Source organism: Balaenoptera borealis (genome assembly GCF_965194805.1).
Source record: "Balaenoptera borealis genome assembly, chromosome: 16".
NCBI lineage: Eukaryota > Metazoa > Chordata > Mammalia > Artiodactyla > Balaenopteridae > Balaenoptera > Balaenoptera borealis.
The window spans coordinates 8,557,186-8,573,427 of record NC_138872.1 but is presented as its reverse complement, the minus strand read 5'-3'; positions in this window follow the sequence as shown (position 1 = coordinate 8,573,427).

Below are 16,242 nucleotides of genomic sequence, written 5' to 3'. Positions count from 1 at the left end.
AGTGGGTTGTGTGAGAGTAATGCAGGTAGGCTGCTCAAAACATGCCAACCTGTCCTCAGTTCCTCAGTTGGTTTCTGTGGGATTTTAAAATGACTTTGGCTACGTTGTCTTTACAGGAGAAATGATGCATTCCAAATCGGGATCACGAGTTATTAAAAAAAAGTCCCTAAAATACAAGCTCCAGGGTCCCCACTTTGCTCCACTTAGCCCAGGGGTAGCTTGAGGGCTCTACACCAGGATTTGTATTCATTTTTATTGGTACAATTCAATTTGATTAGTCTCTGTGATCAAACAGTTGGCTGCATTCAGAGGGATTTTCTAAGTGAGAGAATTACTGGCTTCTATGCTGCACAAACACCAGGAACCTGATTCACAACTTTCTGCGTGGGGTCTGACTCCTACGGAAGGCTCCCCAGAGATCTCTGCTCTCCTTCCTGCCATGTGACTCCAGGAAGGCGGCGTTTCAGCCTCTCGCCAGCAAACTCTTGGGAAAATAAAGCTGGCCTCACTGGAGGCACATCCCTGTCAGCCCGGCTTGCTGGAGTGAATCTGCATGCACATTTTGTTGATGTTTCCTGCGTGTCTGCTGAAAATGTAGAAGAATTATCCTCCTTTCTGTCATAGCAGGAGCAGGTGAGGACGCATTTAATGCTTACAGGTTTCCCCATGGGCCCTCTGGCCCCCTATTTCGAGCCTCCCTATTGCTGTGACTCAGAGTCTCACACTCACCGTGAAACCCTGCCAGTCCCTCCAAACCTTTCTAAGAAAGCCTCTGGAAGCCCGACTTGATGATGATGATGGTGATGAATTGGGGTCCAATTTGTATACAATAAATTGCAAAGATTTCAAGTACAGTTTCATGAGTTTCGACAAATATCTACAACATTGTAACCACCGCCCTAATTGATATAGAACCTTCCATCACCCGCATATACTCCTTCACGCCTCTTCCCAGTAAAAACCCTCCCACCCCCATAGCTATCCCCATAGCTCAGGTTTGCCAGTTCTAGAGCTTCATGTAAATAGAACCAGGCAAAATGTACACTTTTGTGTGTGGCTTCTTTCAGTATTATAAGGTTTTGGAGATTCATTCATGTTGTTGTGTGTCTCCTTAGTTCATATTTATTTATTTATATATTTATTTTTGTTTCTTTTTTTGGCCGCATTTTGCATGGCGTGTGGGATCTCAATTCCCTGACAAGGGACTGAACCCGGGCCATGGCAGTGAAAGCCTAGAATCCTAACCACTAGGCCACCAGTTCATTTTTAAATTGCTCCTGGGTCATAGTCCTCTGTGTGGAAAACCAGCACTTTGTTTATCCATTCATCTGATGATGGACATTTATTACTTCTTTTCCAGTTTTTGGCTACTATGAATAATGCTGTAATGGATATATCTATATAACTCTTTTTAGAGACATGTATGTTTATTTCTCTTGGATAAATACCTAGGAATGGAATTTCTGGGTCATAGGGTAGATGTAAGCTTAATGTATATGTAAGAAACTGCCAACTGTTCTCCAAAGTGGGGAACTTACTTGGTTTTGAGATTCCTGATTAAAGTGTGTGCCTCATTACCTGCCCTTTAGTAACACAAGAGCTTGTATTTTTCTTTGTCTGGGTAGAATGACTGCAAAAGATGGCTGTATCTCTTTACCCCTCCTTATATTCATATCCTTTGCAATGTCACCTTTGCAGTGCCTTCCATCAAGAGGTGGAGTCTACTTCCCACTCCTTGAATATCAGTTAGATTTGTGTCTTGCTTTGACCAACAAAAAGCAGGGGAAATAACAGTAAGCCAGTTCCCAGCCTGTACCTCCAAAGGTCTCATGTATTCTGTGCATGTTTTGGGACCCTGCTACTGCCATAAGCACAGGCCTGGCATGGCCTTCTGGAGGATGAGAGGCCGCACAGAGCCAGGCTCAGTTGTCTCAGCTGAAGCCACCACGGACCAGCCTACAACCAGCCGACCTCCTCACCTGTGAGAGGACCCACTCTACGTCAGGAGAGCCACCTGCTCAACCCACAGCTGACTACAGAGGCCTGAGTTTAACTCTGAAGAGAGGAACCACTTGGCTAAACCCACAGACTCAGAATCAGTAATAAATGCTTATTGTTTTAAGTTACTGAATTTTGGGGTGATGCGTTACACAGCCATACCTAACTGACACATTTCTATTAGGACAGGTCTTCACCTCTTCCTCTACCACTTACTACTTGGGTAAACATGGTCAATTTATTTACCACCTCTGAACCTTAAGCTACCGCATCTGTAAAATGGATATTGTAATGCTTACTTTACAAAATTGTTTTGAAGATCAGATGAGTAACTGAAATAAAAGAATATAACAGTGCCCAGCTGATAGTACGTACTCAATAAACTCTTGCTATAGTAATAATAATTTTAAAAAATCACCACATGCTCTTTGTGCCGTAACACATTTTCTTGCAGCAGAATCTTCCATATTTTAGAAGCAGAAGTGTCTACACATTCTGAAGGTGTGTCCTTCCAGGTTGGAATATGAGCTCATTTTTTTTTTCACCAGACATTTCATAGTCACATGATATAGTTAAGCTATTCGTTTTCATTGACTGAGAAAAATATAATGGCAAATGCACAACTGTAAATTCTCAAGGGCTGTTGCAGTGGATTTGTATTATGGGAAATTACAACAACATTGCCAATACATTTAAAAGCTAGTGGTACATGAGAAGTGAGATCCATGTATTTAACTGACAGATACTATTTTATGTATATACCAAATCTGGGGTCTTTATAATAATTTCCTCTCTTCGTGAATCCATCCATCAGCTTTCACCACTGCTGGGGACTATAGCCCAAAGGTTGGAAACCACTGATCTAGGTCAACAGTGGCCTATAACACAAGGTCCTGTGTGGCCCAAGCTTTCCTCAAGCTGCTTACTTTTGGCCCTTATGTCTCTATATTCATCTCTATATTCATTCATGTGTCTCACTTATTCATTTTGCTCCATCCGTGGCAGCCTTCTGGCCGTTCCTCAGTCACCCCCCCAAATTAGTTTTTTGCTCTTTTACTGCCCCCCCACCCCGACCCCGGCAGCTCTTCACACAGGCGGCTCATCCTTTATTCAGACTGATGCTCAAATATCCCCTCCCTAAAAAGGCCTTCCTCAGCTCTCCACGTAAAGTACATACACCTCCTTCTACCCATTCTTCTATTTCCTCTGGTTTTGTTTCCTTTTGTGCACTTCTCTAATACTGTTTAAATGGCTTATTTCTTTATCTTTTTCTTGACTGTTACACCCTGCTACAGGATAAGCCTCATGAGAGAAGGCAACAAGCACTGTGCAATGCCTGACATGTAGTGGTGCTTAGTAAGTTTTATTCTAATAGATTAATCTTATTTTACAGATGAAGACCCTGAGGTCCAGAGAGGAAGAAGACAGCCAAAGTCATGTCGCCTGCGAGCAATTAAAATCAAGGTTTCTAAATCTCTTGATAATGTTCCTTCACACCATCACCCAGCCTCATCCAACCTGAATTAGTAAGGATTCAGTTTAAATGCAAGAAAAGCAATTGTTTGGGACTTCCCTAGTGGCGTAGTGGTTAAGAATCTGCCTGCCAGTACAGGCGACACGGGTTCGAGCCCTGGTCCGGGAAGATCCCACATGCTGCGGAGCAACTAAGCCCGGGCGCCACAACTACTGAGCCTGCGCTCTAGAGCCCGTGAGCCACAACTACTGAGCCTGTGTGCCGCAACTACTGAGCCTGCGCTCTAGAGCCCGCGAGCCACAACTACTGAAGCCCAAGCGCCAAGAGCCCGTGCTGCGCAACAAGAGAAGCCACCGCAATGAGAAGCCCACGCACTGCAACGAAGAGTAGCCCCCGCTCACCACAACTAGAGAAAGCCTGTGCGCAACAACAAAGACCTAATGCAGCCAAAAAAAAAAAAAAAAAGAAAAGCAATCAAGCAATCGTTTTAATGAATTAAATATAGTAGAAAAATATTTTTCTTTCACATCATCTTGATGGTAAGCAAAGATTATGGGTATCACTGGGTAACAAACCATGTCAAAATTTTGTGGCTTAAAAGAATAATTTATTTTTTTCATGATTCTGAGGTTCACGGGGCTCAGCTGGTCACTTTTCCTGCTCAGTCGGGGCTTTGGCCACTGAACAGAGAGTTGAGAGGAGATCTGCAATAATACCATGTATTATTTCCACCATACATGTAAATAATCTCAAGAGCAACAGTAAAATGTAGGAAAAGCGTTAGAAAGTGAAGAATTCTGAGTATCTGTTTCCTTTAAGTTATATATATACACGTGTACGTATATATGTGTATACGTATACAACACGCATGTGTATTATTGTTGTAAAATATACATAAAATTGACTTTAGCCATTTTTAAGTGTACAATTCAGTGGCATTAAGTACATTTACAGTGTTGCCTAAGCATCAGTACTATTTCCAGAACTTTTTCATCATCCCAAACAGAAGCTCTGTCCCCATCAACCAATAACTCCCATTCCCTTCTCCCTCCCCCAGGCCCTGGGAACCTCTGTTCTTTCTGTCTCTATGAATATACCTATTCCAGGTACCTCATAAAAGTGGAATCACACATTTGTCCTTTTGTGTCTAGCTTCGTTCACTTAGCATATCCTTTGTATTTAATATCCTTCATTTAATCGTAAGCGTGTAGAATTTAATTTTTTCAAAAGCTGCGTTTAACCACCAGCTTGTGAGATTCCTGAAGATTTAACCACCAGCTCCTGCGCGCTGGCAGAGCGGGCTCCAGCGCAGCCCTGAGCCAGCCCCCGGTCCAGCCATCGTGGGTCCAGAACTCCAGCGTGGGACGCTCGACTCCACAGCCCTGCTCTTCATCACTGGTCTCAATGGATTTCCTGACCCCATTCTATTCCATCACCAGCGACCTCATCACAAACCGTGGCAGATGTAGGCATCCTAACCCCCCTTTAGAAACGTGGGAGAACACCTGGGAACACGAATGGTGCTTCTGTAGCAAGGTCAACACTTACTGACTCATATTAGGCCAAATACATAGTAAATTTGACCCTCCCCAAAGCCATTCTGTATTTTTAAGGCAAGAAAATTGAGAAAATAACTTGCTCTTGAAATAGCAGTATCATGTAAATTTTTTTCATCACTTAGAAATGAAGTCTCTCGCCAGGAAATTGTATGCTCACATCACTCATTCACCTGCACCTAACTGGACTGTGCACCCACCCTCATTCGATAAATCTCTGGACAGAAGATGAGGACACGATTTACACACTACAGTTTTTTCCCCGCATTTTCTTTGCAAGGGTGCAGCCATTTTCCTCGTAGGAACACAAGTTCATAGTGAAATGACTCAGTCGGTGAATCTGACAATTAGATTCGAAGGGTTGAACAGCGGGTAGGGCAGCAAATGATGGCGGACAGCCCGCACAGCAGCTGGAGCTCGGACTGGGTGCCCTCTCACGGCAGATCTTCAGCTCTGTTGGGGATTCTTGCCTGTGGGCCTCCAGGCAGGTTGCTCAGCCCCTCGGAGCGTCCCCTGGTCATCGTCCCATGGCCGTGCGATGGGTGGCTGCCAAGCCAGCCTCTCAGCAGTTTTCCCCTTGTTCCCTCTGCCCAGCCACACACTCCTGCCAGAGGGCCTTTGCCCTCGAGGCGCCCTCTACCAGACACTTTTCCCCAGACACCCACGACGCTCAGTCTCTCACTTTACTCCATCTTGGCCGAGATGCCACCTCTTCATACAGGAATTTCTTGACCACTTCAGCTGAAAGAGCACCCCTCTCTGCCAGAATCACTCTGCCTCCCCTTCCTGCTCTATTTTCTCCACAGTCATTTTCTCCGCAATGGTCCAGGATGTAATTGTTTTGTTTTGTTTAATAGCTTTATTGAGATATTCACATACCATGTAATTCTTCCATTTAAAGTGTACAATTTAACGGTTTTTAGTATATTCATAGCCTTGTGTAACCATCACCACAGTCAATTTTTAGAACATTTTCATCATCTCAGAAAGAAACCCAGTACCCTTTAGATATCATTCCTTATTATCCCCTTTCTTAGCCCTAAGCAACCACTCATCTACTTTTTGTCTTAGATTTGCCTACTTTGGATGTTTCCTATAGATAGAATCATGTAATATGTGGTCTTTTGTGACTTCTTTCATTTAGCATAATGTTTTCAAGGTCCAGCCATGGTGTAGCATGCATCAGTATTTCATTCCTTTGTATGGCCTAATAATACTCCCTTGTATAGATATGCTACATAATTTTTTAAGTCATTCAGTAGTTGATGGACATTTGGGTTGTATCCTCCTTTTGGCTATTATGAATAACGTTGCTATAAACATTCAAGTTTTTGTATAGACATGTGTTTTCATTTTTTTCTTGGGAATATATTTAGGAGTAAAATTTCTGGGTCCTAAGGTAACTCTGTTTAATCATTTGAGGAACTGCCAGATGGTTTTCCAAAGTGGTTGCACCATTTTACATTCCCACCGGCAGCATATCAGGGTCCAACTTCTCCACATCCTCTCCAGCCAGGACGTATCTGTTTACCTGTCTGCCGTATCCACCCCTGGGATGTAAGTGGTCTGAGGGAAGGGACTTTGTTGAAGCTGTTCACTCCTGTACACCCCTCCCCACTCTGGAATATAGATGATAACATTGGATGAATGAATGATTCTATCCTTCTTCTTTTCCTAGAACCTAGCATAGCACTTGGCATTTATGATGGGCTTGGAAATCTTTAAAACTGAAAATACTGGTGATTGCAGAGTCCATTCGAAATGCATCATATGTGCATTTAATTTTTAGGCTGAAGTTAAGGTCATCCACCCCCCTTCCCTCCTACCATAAAAATACACACATTTTCACAAACAAATCCCACTCTCCCAGTTAATTCTCACAACTGCAAACAAATCTATGAACTCATATCAAGGCCACAGAGACTTAACATTCGAGCACCTGGAGGTAAGCCCCATGATAAGCAGGCCACTTTCAGGCTCCCCACCGTCCACCATCTACTGCTGGGACAGAGTCGTCGTGAAGACGAGGCGATGTGCGTGCCTGCAAGCACACCGGCATGGACAGGCTCCCTCCCTGTGCTCGTCTCTTTAGTCCAGCTCAGAGGATCTTCAACCTGGAACGCGCATAAAAAGGATTCCAGAGCTGTATGTGCCAAGCCATACCTACATCACGGGAGATTTAGGCTCAAGGGGGTTTTCAAGCGTAACTTGGATAATGTGATTTTAGGTTAATCCTGACTTTCAAAATTATCTTCCACCCCACATCCTGCCTCAGAAAGGATGCCTCTTCACCGTCGCTCCAGAAATGGACTCCAGCAACAGAAGAGGGTCTGAGGGCTTAACTGGGGGGACTGTTGAATCTTTCATTTATAAATGATACAGCACCTGCCAGTCACACTGATAAGTGAACTGGCACGTATCACACGAGCACACACAGGCACCAGTAGACCTTCCTAGCAGTTCCCAAAGGACTACAGGGGAGCAGCCACAAGGATGGATACCATTTCCCAAACTCAAAAGACCCTGTTGCCGTGTAGGATGTGTTCATTTCTTTCTAAAAGTACTGCTGGCCCATGCACTGTGCTGGGCACTGTCCAAGACATCGGGGGGTGGAGTCAGTGACTAAAATCGAATATCTGCTTCAGGGAGTTGACAGACTAATGGAGAAATCAGGTAATGAACAACTAAATGTGTTGATTTATAATATAGTATCAGGTGGTGACGAATGCTGTGAGGGAAAAAATACAGCATGTAAAGGAATAGGGAGTGACAGGAGGGAGAAGCTATTTTAGATGGTGTCCAGGGAAGAACTCTCTGCAAAAAATGTCATCTGTGTAGAGGCTGTGATGAGGGTGTCTGGGGAAGAGCATCCAGGCAGAGGGAACAGCAAGTGCAGAGGCCCAGAGGAGGAATAAGCGTGGTGTGCAAGGACCAGCGTGAAGGCCAGTGCTTGCAGTGAAGGGATCAAAGGGAGGCGGGAGACATGAAGGATTAAGTTGGAAGGTACCCAAGGGCCAGATTGTGTAGGACATCATAAGCCACGATAAGGACTTCGGGTTTCATTTTATTAAGTTTTATTTGGATGGAAGTCATTGGAGGGGTGCTTATATATTGCTTCCCTTAATCCTTATTAAAAATATTACCTTACTTAAGCCTTATAATAATACTGTGGGGGTAAACATTGTTATCCCCACTGGGACACCAGAAAAGTAAGGCTCAAAGAGAAAAAAATAACGTGTCCAGGGTCACGCAAATGGTCACTACTAGAGTCAGGATTTGATTCCAGATAGCATGACCACCTGGCCCGATTTCCCCAGGACTGGCCCAGTTTTAGCACTGAAAACCCTGCATCTGGAAAACCTCTCCCTCCCAGGCAAAGCAGTATGGTTGGTTACCCTAATTCCAGGTTTCTTTGCCTCCAAACCCCATATGCAAGGATGATTCCAGAACCCTGGAAGAAAAGGATCAGAATTCCAGGGCCTGCAAGCTCCCTTTCTGAATTCTGCCAAGGAGGAAAAAATGTCATGTTAACTGCTCCCTCGAAAGAATTTCATCAGGGGCTTGGCAGCTAAGAGAGAAGGGTACTCCTTACCTACAGTGACTATCTAATATATCATACAAACTGGGATGCTATGAAGGTGAAAAGGATGCTATGAATAATCACATGGAAACTGCAAGCATTGTCCAGGGCAGTCCTGAGTAAACTGGGCCAGAGGACCACCCAAACTGTATCTGGTTGCAGAATCTGCAGGGTGGATCTCACCAGCAAGGCTCCAGCACCGGTGTGTTTCTCTTCAGCCTTTTAGCTCCAGAAGCTCTGATCAAAGTCTTTGTCTGATAAAAAGCCTGAAGTCCTCTTAGCAGAATCAGTTGAGATACATGTGCCCTCTGCTCTCTGTCCCATGTTACAGTTTTCAAGCTTCAATAGTCACAGGGATAGTTTCCCTCCCTTAAGTCACCAATGACTCAGTTTGATTCTGTTAAAAGCACTGGAGCTTCCCAGTCAAAAAGAACTGGCATAAGTAAAACAGAAATAGTAGCTACTATTTCTGAGCATCGATTACATGTCAGGCACGGTTCTACATCATTTAAGCATCAGAACATTCCTTGGAGGTGATGCCATTATCCCCATTTTACAGAAAAGGACACTTAGGCTCAGAGTAGTTAAGGAATGTGTCCAAGGTCACACAGCCTGTATGAGGCAGGCATAAGAGTCTGAATTCAGGAACATCTGACAGCAAATCTTGGCTTTTCATTAGTACAGTCTCTATCTTGTGTGGAGATGTTTGATCTATATTCCCTTGAACGCTTGTGCTAATTGCTCTCTCCACAGGAATCTTTAACCTGGTGCCCATGATCTCCCCAAGTGATCCTTGGATAAAATTCAGGATAAATAAACAAACACATAAACACATAACACTAACCTGAATATTATTATTTTTCTTTTCAAAAATGAGAGGAAATTAGCAGTATTTGAAACTTTGTCACCAGTGGAAACCAGATACGTTCATATCACATCAGTTAAATAATTTGAAATATCATTTATAGTTATTTCCACTTCAGAATTACTGATGTTATTAGACTTCATATTGGTCTTGTCATTTAGTGTGTTAATAAAAAAGCACATATATTATCATAGTACGTATTTGTTAAAAAATTTTGTTTAGTAACTGCGTTTTAATATAATTGGTTTTCTTTGCAAGTCTATGCATTTTTATAGATTTAAAAACCATTCTGGGCTTCCCTGGTGGCACGGTGGTTGAGAATCTGCCTGCCAATGCAGGGGACGGGGGTTTGAGCCCTGGTTTGGGAGGATCCCACATGCCGCGGGGCAACTAGACCCGTGAGCCACAACTACTGAGCCTGCGCGTCTGGAGCCTGTGCTCCGCAAGGAGAAGGGCCATGATAGTGAGAGGCCCGCGCACCGCGATGAAGAGTGGCCCCTGCTCGCCGCAACTAGAGAAAGTCCTCACACAGAAACGAAGACCCAACACAGCCATAAATAAATAAATAATTTTAAAAACCATTCTGAGAAGGGCATAACAGGCTTCCCCAAGCCCCCAAAAGGGTCCACGACATAAAAAGACTGAGCTCCTGTAAAGAGCTGGGAAGTGGGTCATTTGTTTAATAAATGATTCACTGTTTGGGCACAAAGTTTTAAATAATTTCTTTACAATATCACCAAAACTTGTACATGTAAGAGGCAGGGAAAGCCTTAATGGAAATATCTCATTCATTCGTGCGTCCCTTAAACAAACATTATTTGGGCACCTACTGTGCATCAAGCCCTGTGAATGGCACGGGAGACGGGACAAACCAGAAACTCTGCTTTCACAGAGCTGACCTCGCAAAGGGTCAGGGCAACCATACAACAATCATCACACATATAATTAGGTAACACAAGGGTGACAGGGCCTGGGGTGGGTGCTCTGGGAATTCCCTGACTGCTCGCCTGAGGTCTGAAGGACGGGTAGGCATTAAATGGGCAAACAAGGTGTGGAAAGTGAGCTGAAGTTGACTTACACAGGCTCATAAGAGCCGACTGATAGATCTGAAGGGATTTTGTGATCTGGTTGTTAAACACAGCCACGATTAAAAATTAAGCTATAAAACTAACAATTAAATGAATTATATTTAAAACAGAAAAGAAATACCTCTAGCACTGCTCCAGACGTCATAGCTGGTGGGGCCTAGTGTACTCTTACATCACTCGACGATGCCGGTGGTCAATGCTACTCATTTCAAATGTCCCCTTTCCACTGAGAGCTCTCGGGAACCCCTACAATTCCCATCACCTCCTATTTCTCTCCCCTGCTTGCTTTACTTTCCTCCATAATTTTTATCTCCCTCTGCCCTACTGTATAACTGGATTATTCATCTCCTGTCTTTACCATTCTAAGGTTGAACTCCATGAGGGCAAGGAGTTTTTTTCCTGTTTCCTTCCCTGCCAGGTCTCTAGTTCTAGAACTGTCCTGGCATATAGGAAGCCTAAATAAATATTTTTTGGACGCATGAATGCTGGGATTTGAACACTTGTTACGAGTTGACTGATGATTTTAAGAGTCTGTTTGCTTAACCCCCATCCCTTCCTGGCTAAACCAGGGGCAGCACTCTGCCCTGCAGCACACTCCATTCTGACTCACGGGTTCCACCGCCATCCGAATCCACTTGACGGTTGGGAGCCTTCCTCATGGAGCTCATTTTTTAATACCAGAGAAACTCTTAAAGTCAAGACTCTAATCTATGACTTGAACTTGAATCCTAACTCTTCTTATGCAGGAAACTAAAGATACAGATCCAAAAGGCTTTACAGAATTTTAAGGAAAAATCAGAAATGTAACAAAGTGTCTCCTAATGATCCCTTCAACTGCTCTTTGACATTAGGAGTGCACCTCCTTAGCTAGAAGCACAGTAGTCAGATGTGCAGTCCTAGAGCAGCCTGCCGGGGTTCAAATACTGGCTGTGCCATTGGCTTTGCAACCTCGGGGAGTGAATTAATCTCTGCCAGCCTCAGTTTGCTCATCTGTCTAATGGGAATAATAATATCACAGTTCAACCACTCCAAGAAGCCACCGAAAGGCAACACCATGAACCAGTAAGAAAGAAAAAATTGTTACTAATTATAAAATAACCCACTGACTCTAAGGCTTACAGGGACTTTAGAAATGTTTTAAGTAGAGTTGCTGCATAAAATACAGGATGTCCAGTTAAATTTGAATTTCAGATAAAAAATGAATAATGTTTTAAGATCAGTGTATCTCATTTGGGGCATACTACTTGGGACATCTCTATATGAAAAAATTATTCATTGCTTATGCAGATTTCAAACTTAATTGGGGTCCTGAATTTTATTTGCTAACTCTGGTAATTCTAGTTATAAAGGCCAAAAACGTTATGTCCTAGACTCTGTGAAATATGGTAGTGCACATAGCGTTGGGAGGTGCGCGTCGAATGGATTAACATAGGAAAAGCCTTAGATCAGTGCCTGACACACAGCAGACCCCCACGAAACGTTAGGTGGTGTTGTATATAAGATAGCTCGTACCAGTTCACCAGCCTGGACCTCCTGGAGAACCCACCATTCCATCCCCAGGCCTTGGCTCAGAACTTCTCACCCTGCAAGAGTCCAATTTATTTATTCAGTCAAAAGAGACTCCTTTTTCTTTCTCAATGAATGGAAAAATACCCCTCTAAAAAATGCAATGAATGGAGAGCTTCAACTTTGTTTTTCGCCCCTTTTCTGGACTGGTTCCCCCATGGTCTCAATCTTTTGAACGCCCCCAGGGTGGGAGGTGGGGGAGTCTGTTGCAAATCTTCTCTGAAGTCTGGAAAGAGAAATTTTAGATGAGTCCCTGCAGTGAGCTCCTCTCCTCGATGGTGCCTCCACCCCTCCAGGAGCCTTCTAGCACCTACCTGTGGGAGCTCAGGTGTCTGTGGCCAATTACATTTCTTTTTTTTTTTTTTTTTTGGACGTGTTGGGTCTTTGTTGCTCCACGCGGGCTTTCTCTAGCTGCGCGAGCGGGGGCTACTCTTCATTGCGCGAGCTTCTCATTGCAGTGGCTTCTCTTCTTGCAGAGCACGGGCTCTAGGCAGGTGAGCTTCAGTAGTTGTGGCACACAGGCTCAGTAGTTGTGGCTCACGGGCTCTAGAGCGCAGGCTCAGTAGTTGTGGTGCACGGGCTTAGCTGCTCCGCGCCACGTGGGATCTTCCTGGACCAGGGCCCCAACCCGTGTCCCCTGCGTTGGCAGGTGGACTCTTAACCACTGCGCCACCAGGGAAGCCCCCCAATTACGTTTCTGTCCTACTCATGAAACTGCTTAATTAGCCTAATAGCCTAATTGCAGGGCTGCGGTCAGCAGGCTGCATGGGAAGGGGTATTAACCCTGTATTTCCCTTGCACAATGCAGGCTCCCAGGGTCCCCTGTGGCCCCTTTTACCAAGTTCCCTTGCAGTGGCCAGAATACACTACAGTTTGCTCGGAATCTGTCTGTTTCAAAATAACAACAATAATGTAAAAATAATAGTAATATGTACTCATGGTCAAAAATTTTAAACAGAAGTGTAAAGTGAGACCTCAAAGTGATCTGAACACTCATCACCTGCATTCCAGCTCCACTTCCCGGAAGTAAAAATTGCCCACAGTTTCTAATGTACACAGGAATGTCCTACACTCAAATTACATATACATATATAGGTATTAGTCTGTAAGCATATGTGCATATTTGGGATGTATTTACATTTTTGATACATAGTACCAAACTGGAAAATACAGTCTTTCTTCTGTTGATGTTTAGTTTTTCTAATAATAATAAGCGACATCAGTAGAACGCAATGTACAGTGCACTGCATGTTTTATATATGCATATATAAAAATATATACATATATTGCATAGATTCACCCATACATGTCTGTTCCATTTATTTTGCACAAATGGAATTATACAGTATATATGCATAGGTGACCTGCCTCGCTGGCTGTCTTTAATGTCTACACTTTAGAGCCACCAGTTCTTTCTGTGCCTTTTTTTCTTTTTGGTCACACCCCTCCGCACGTGGGATCTTAACCACTGCACCACCAGGGAAGTCCCCGGCCGTTCTTTCTTATAAGGCTGCATGATATTCAATAGGAGGGACATGCCACAATTTATTTAATGAGCCTCCTATTATGAAACACTTAGGTTGCTTTCAGATTTGTGCTACACTCACACACACACACACACACCACGCAAAGAAGCAAATGAAACAGGGAAACATCCTTGAGTTGGTGGTGGTGGTGATGGTGGTCGTGCAGCTTCAAAGTAGCCCTGTTGGCTGGACCAATCGGAAGGCAGCAGGCAGTGGGACCCTTTGTTGGCCCTTTAGCTGCTGGACCCTGGGACACCCCAGATGGTTCCAGGGAGAGGCCAAGGCAGCCTGGGTGGTGGATTGATGGGCCTGAGGAAGCAGCTGTTGGCCATCTGGTATGGAAACCCTCCTGTATTTTAAAGTCAATATGCTTCTCCTGGTCCTCCTTGTTGGCTATTGTCCCTGTTTGAACATATCCACATATTTCTAACCCTGGAACTTCTGGATCAAATGGTATGAACACTTCATCTCAATTACGCTATTATCAAAATTTTCTTTGGAGTCTTTTTTTGGGGGGGAATTAAAAAATAATATTAATAGATGACATTTATAAGAGCTAGGCACCCACTAAGCGCTTTATACATCTGATAGCCTGCAGTCCTCCCAAGAACGCTGTGGGGCTGGTATTTTCACCACCCCCATTTTACAGGTGGGAAAACTGAGACTCAGAGGCTGACTTGAGTCACATAAGTCAGAGGTGGTGCTGGGATTCAAACCTATTTCCATAGGGCCCTGCAGCAGCTGCTTGATTGACTTTCTATCAGTAAATCCTAATGAGACGTGAAGAGAATGAGAGGGATGCCCACAGTTCCCGCCTGAGGGGGTCACGAGCTCACACACATACATGCACACATACGCATCCAGGTGACAAAGAGACAAAAGAACAGGACAGATGTCAGGTTCCTATCAACAGCATTTGTAGTGTTATGAGGGGAACTCCCAACAAGTGGCTGCACGGACTTCACTTTTCCAAGCCTCAGGTTCTTCATCAGGAAATGGGAACCATAACCCAATCCAGCTGAGCTGCTGGAGGGAACTGAGTCAACACACATGAATGCCTGTGGCCTGGCACTTATCCTTAGGTCGGTGTGTGAGTCCAAGGGCCCCTTCAAACTTCTGAGAACATAGCTCGGTGATATCAGAACCAAAGGGGGAAGAAGACTGTCCTTTAAGGGCTGACCATTCCTCCCAACAATGTCCTACTCCTGCTCCCAAGTACACTAAAAATAAAAAATTTCCCCAATTCTATAAATGTCTCGTTTACCATATGAAAATCGGAAAATATGATTAAGTTTTAAAAGACAAAAACAAAAATCACCTGCAATGCAGTCTACTGCTAACATTTGGCATTTATGTTGATATACATTTATATTCACACACTTTAAACTGACCCCAAATATTCCATCACAACGTACTATGCCTCCCTCCTGTCTGGTCTTTGCACTGTGGCCTGTGTGGCTTTTCTGGGACACAACGGGGACCACTTCATGCCTTGGATGGAACCCTTTCAGTGGCTCTCACTGCCCTCGCTGTTCACGCTCTTTCACTGAAATATAAAGTCCACACGTCCTGGAGGGTTTCTCTTCCCACTGTCTTCTCTCTCTATTCCCTTTCTCCCAGACTCAGTGTCTCTGCTTGTCACTGAAGAGCTCAGCCCACTTTCCCTGTTGAACCCAGTGATACAAGGGAAATCCAGTTTCACCTTCTCTGGGAATCCTTCCCAGCTCCCTTCCTGGGGGTCTGCCCCTGCTCCCCTAACCCCTGTCGTCCCAATGATCCCTGATCACACTTCATCGTTCTGCCTGGTTATCTGTCCTCATCACAGTCTATGAACCTACGAAGGCAGCCAGCCATGTTTTGTGAACCAAATTATATCCCCGATGTCTAGCCTGAGAGCTTGGCACTGATATCCTCATTATGCGCTTAGCAAAGTGATGAGCAAGCCTGGGAAGCTTTCACTTAATATAGCAGGACAGACTGAGGGCAGCATGTGTATGTCTTCATACTCCATGAGAAGGGGTGAAGCGGGGCAGTAAAGGAGGGACCCCCAGGTTATCTTAGACACCGGCTTTAGACACTCTCCCAAGAGTCACGCAATGTCCAGCCTTACTGTGACTCACTCCCAGCATCGTGAGTGCTGGCTCCACCCCTGGAGTTCATGCCAAAAAAGATCTAGGGAAACAGGAATAATATTACTGATTAATGTTGCACTGCCCTCCCCATAAGGTACCCAGATCCTACAAGTGTTTCACCCAGTTGCTGGTGCACAGAAACCAGAGTTTCAACCACATTGCTCTGCACACAGGTTTCTTCTGAAGTTCTCACCACCACTACTTTCAGCTTAACAGGTGTGCACACAGATGTCTTGTTTTATTTTTCGAATATCTGATGCGCCGTGGGACACTGACATCGGCACCAATGGACTCAGTAGGCAGAGACCATCAAGAAAGCTGTGCGTGTGAGAGTGTGTGGGTGAGAGTGAGCAAAGGCATTCGAAGTGGTTGCGCGGGTGTGTGTTCACCTCCAAAAGAGGGGACGAAGCCCCGAGACAATCCTACTTTGGGAAAAGCTCCTCGGCATCTCCCGTGC